Below are 5,045 nucleotides of genomic sequence, written 5' to 3' on the forward strand. Positions count from 1 at the left end.
TGTGGGTTCGATCCCTGGGTCAGGAAGATCCCCTAGAGAAGGAAATGGAACCCACTCCAGTATTCTTGCCTAGGAAATCCCATGAGGAGCCTGGTGGGCTACAGTCTGTGGGGTCACAAAGAGTCAGACACAACTTAGTGACTAAACGGAACACCCAGCTGAGCAGCTGTTTTCACGTGAGGCTGTCGCAGTCCTGAGGCCCTGCCTGAGCACTCATTGCTATCCAGACTGGCTGTGCTCTGTCCATCCACCCACACATGCAGAGGGGCTTGCCATGCGCCACAGGGCGGGGGGTTTCTGGAGGTTACCCAACACCGGCCCGGTCCCAACCGTCCTCCCTGCAGGCCCCCCTCTGCCTGGTCAGCTCTCCCGGGGCTCTCCTCACGGGTGCTCAGACGCTGGTGCTCAGGTCCCACCTCGGGAGAGGCCGTCTCTGGTTGCACCAAAGTGACGCCTGCCCCCTCCCCTGTTCTGTGCTGCCCCATGTCTGCCGTCTGGCTTTTCAACTGCAGAGAAAGCGCCACGAGGGCCGGGACCGTGCCTGCCTTATCCCCAGAGCTTAGAAGGGCGTCCAGCAGAGGAAACTCTCGTGATTAGGTGCTGAGGGAAAAAATGTTCTCATTCTCAGTCTTTCTCCCTCCTGCACACTGCTGGCAAAATTATCTTTCCACAACCACAAATCCTGGCCCAACCTGCAATGCTGGAAAACTTCTGTGGCTCTCAGCTGCATACTGGTTGTCAAATTCCCATCTCTTCACTTTGTATTCCATGCCCTGCCCAACCCGGGTCTAACCTCTTCTCCAAAACACCAGAGAGGCAGTGAATTTCAGTGGTTAAGAATGAGGGCCAACATGGAACTCTGTCAATGTTATGGGACAGCCTGGGTGGGAGGGGAGTTTGGGGGAGAATGGAAACGTATATGGTTGAGTTGCTCTGCTGTTCACCTGAAACTACTGTAGCATGTTCATCAGCTATATACCAACACAAAATAAAAAGTTAAAAAAAGAGCGTGGACTAAGATTCCAGCTCTAGCACCTACTAATCTATGAGATAACTGACCTGAGACAGATCTGGGCCTTGGTTTTCTCATCTGTTAAATGGGGCGATAATATAGCACCCTATCAAAGGGTTGTGTGTGAGGATGAAATGAGTTATTAGATCAAAAGTACCGAGTCATTCCTGACATACGACACAGAATGTGACTTTCTCCTGCCACCAGCATGGGCCTCCGTCACACCCATCTGCTCCTCCCTCCCTGAATGGGACATGCACTTACACACCCTGCCTTTTCCACCCGGGCTGTTTTGCAGGCTGCCACTGGCTCACTAGGACTACAGATGCTTATTACAGTGTGAAGCCCCCTGGAGCAGGCACTGCAGCCTGAACTCTCTATAAGGAAGGGGACGCCGAGTCACTTGACAGACGCTACACCAGGGACCATCACCCGAAAGCAGCCATCAGTCTGTCCTTCCACAAGGGTGTGAAAGGCGGCCCTTTACAAGGCCATTCGGTTTCCTTTTCTGTTTACTTAAATGCTGACTTCTAAGAATAACTGAAGGATTAGAGGGCTTTCTCCTCCCCAATTCTGCAGGCTCCCATCTTCCACCCCCTCCTTTCTCACCATCACTTATAATGACAATGCCATAAATACTGACCCTGGGGCAGTTAAAGTGATCCTCAAATACTACACAGAACACAGGGATTATTATTATTACCGCTAGTGATACTGATGGATCTTGCCTCCACCAGCAATTACTGGCAGGAAATTGTCCAGTGACACGGAGACAACTGTCTTCTCTGTGTCCCCCAGACTCCGCCAGGGAGAAACGGAACTTTGCACATTAGGGACAACATATCAGCTCTCTCAACTGAAAACAGGTGTAAAATAGATGTCCAAGTTGTACATAAAAATGAGGTTGGTGAGCAATTTGAAATCTGGAATATTCCAAGGACTTGGGAGGTTTGGGTGGTTTCCAGAAGGGATTAGAATCTGATCAATTCAAGGATACTGGGTTCTCAGAAGCCTATGAAAGGCAGGTAAAAGAGCTGGTCTTTCAACACATCACCTGGGGCAAGTCCCACATCTACAGAAGACACCTGCCTGCAGGGTCTAGATACTTCCCCACCTGCACCATCCCAGTCTAGTTCCATCACATCACAGGCTGGTTAACCATTAATTACACTGTTTCTGGCTTACCAACAACCATCATATATTATGATGTTTCAATGGGAAAATATATTCCCAATCTAAACAACTAACTTACAGAACACTTTTTCGAAAAGGTCTTATCCACAAGGTAGGGATCACACAGAGTGGGAATCAGCCCTCTCTGGGGAGAATTTGTAAAGCATTGTGTCCTAAGTGTTGCAAGAAAAAGCAGCCAGCCATTTTGAAATGAGTAATGTAGGCTACTTGCCCAAAGTCACAGACCCAAGACTGGTTAAGCAATAACAAACGTAACAGCCAGGAAACAGGACGAGGCGAGATGAGGAATGGGAGTGAGCAGAGGCTGAGGGGCTGGGGTCAGACACAGCAGGGTGTGAGACCTGGCTCTGGGGAGCAAGCCACTCGTCAGTCGGCTCTTCCCCAACAGCCCGTAGACACCATTCCCTGCCTCGGAGGGCCTTCCTGAACCACCCACTGAGAAACAGCCTCACCCTCAGCCTGCAGTATTTTCTTCTCCTCACGGCACTCACCGCTGTCTGAAACTGCCTACTGCTTCTTTACTGTCAGTCTCTCCCTAAAAGAACATGACCTCCACGAGGAGTTGCACTCGTATCTCGCTTGCGAGCACACACCCGGCCTAGTGCAGTGTGTGGCACAGGAAGACACAGGACACACACACATCTGCTGAGCAGACAGGGCGGCACTATGAGGATCCGTGATGGAATAAAGGGGTAAGAGCTCCACCCACCTACCTACACATCTACCCAGCCACCCACTTACCGACCTACTGATTATGGAACAGCATCACTATACAGAAGCTCTTAATGAATATTCTAGAAGAAGCAGAACAGAGGCTGATTCTGCTATCAATCAGCAAGTGTTTACTGAACAACTGGAGAAACCAGGAGCGTATGACATGGTCCTTTCAGGTGGTGGAACAAAAGTCAGCTCAAGATTGAAAGCAGCTTGAATGCTTACTTAAAGTCTGTAAATAAATGTCTTCAGTCAATGTTTGGAATTTATAGAGAACTCCTAGAGTCATGACATTAAAAGAGCTTGCTCCTTGGAAGGAAAGCTATGACGAACCTAGACAGTGTATTAAAAAGCAGAGACATCATTTTGTGAAAGAAGGTCTGTCTAGTCAAAGCTATGGTTTTTCCAGTAGTCATGTATGGATGTGAGAGTTGGACCATAAAGAAAGCTGAGCACTTAAGAATTGATGCTTTCGAACTATGGTGTTGGAGAAGATTCTTGAGAGTCCTTTGGACTGCAACGAGATCAAACCAGTCAATCCTAAAGGAAATCAGTCCTGAATATTCATTGGAATGACTGATGCTAAAGCTGAAACTCCAATACTTTGGCCCCTTGATGAGAAGAGCTGACTCACTGGAAAAGACCCTGATGCTGGGAAAGATTGAGGCCAGGAGAAGAAGGGGGCAACAGAGGATGAGATGGTTGGATGGCATCACTGACTCAATGGATATGAGTCTGAGCAAGCTCCGGGAGATGGTGAAGGACAGGGGGGCCTGGCGTGCTGCAGTCCACGGGGTCGCAAAGGGTCGGACACACCGGAGCGACTGAGCAGCCGCAGCAGCCTGCAGTCCGCCTGACACTAAGCCGATGCTGACGACGTGCTCAGAGCCAAGGACGGCTCTGCACCTTCTCCCACAGAGTAGCCCGAAGGCTCAGGTCCCCCTCTCCTCACAGGGGAGCGGGGTCGGGGAGGCGCCCAGACAGAGGCCCCCTCCCCACACGTTCCTCCTGGATGCAGCCCCACCATGCTGGCCCCTTGGCCTTTGCTGACAGGCAGGGAGGCTGCCGTGAGATGCTGGAAGCAACCGAGAGCAAGGCTATTTCACCCGCCTTCTCACCCGTGCTGCATGACAGCTGTGGTCACACACGCACATTTTGGGAACAAGACTGAAGAGCGAGACCTTTCGCGTCTCTGTGAGCACGGTGTCGCCAGGAAGTCTTATCTGTACAGGGATTCAGAGAATGAGTCAGCTGCCTCTGCAGTATTTGAGCATAGAGTTCTCTGACTCATACTTAAAAGTTGGGAAAGAGGGATATTTAAGATAGTGGTTTTCAAACTACAGTTTAAAACACAGACTACTTTTCTGAAAATGGAGTTATACACAAATTCTTAACACGTTAAACAGATCGCTGGGGGGCTCCTGGGGCCAAGGCTACAGTGAGGGGCCAGGCTCTGCCCTCTCAGCTTCCCCCTCCCCCTGATACCTCTGAGGAGCATGGCTGGCTTAAAGGGAAAGGAAGTTAATATTTAGATAAATAAATAGATGAATGGAGAATGAGGGAGAAAGGTTTCCTTAATATGAGGAAAGGTGGAGTGGCCAAGTCACCACTTTGCACCCATCATAGTAAGGACTGTTTCCAGCAAGAATCATCAGTGGAAATTCACCCTTGGAGGGAAAGTTTGGTAAGAAATAGGATACTGGCCTGACCTTCAAATGTCTCCCCAGTTTGCTTAGACGGGAGAAAACACTGCTTATCCTCAGGGCACCAACATCACTGGTCTGCAGACTGCAAATATGTGAGTGTCATACGAGACAAAGGGAGGCTGAGGAAACATTACAAATTAAAAGATAAAAGAGATGGCATCTAAACACATTACGCGATCCCTGACGGGATCATGTACTTGGGGGTAAAATATTAGCAAGGACATTACTGGGACAACCGACAACGTTAGAAATGAAGCTTATCAGTTTGATGGAAGTGACGCATCGTTGCTATTTGGTGCCTGCACTGGGCTTCTGCCAGAGGATGCCCCGTTCTTAGGAAACACGTGCTGAAGTAATGCGCCTAAACGGGATGGGGCACGTGTGCCCGACTCCCTGACAGTTCAGAAGAACATGCATCA

This window comes from Oryx dammah, unplaced genomic scaffold (assembly GCF_014754425.2).
Source record: "Oryx dammah isolate SB20612 unplaced genomic scaffold, SCBI_Odam_1.1 HiC_scaffold_11108, whole genome shotgun sequence".
Classification (NCBI taxonomy): Eukaryota; Metazoa; Chordata; class Mammalia; order Artiodactyla; family Bovidae; genus Oryx; species Oryx dammah.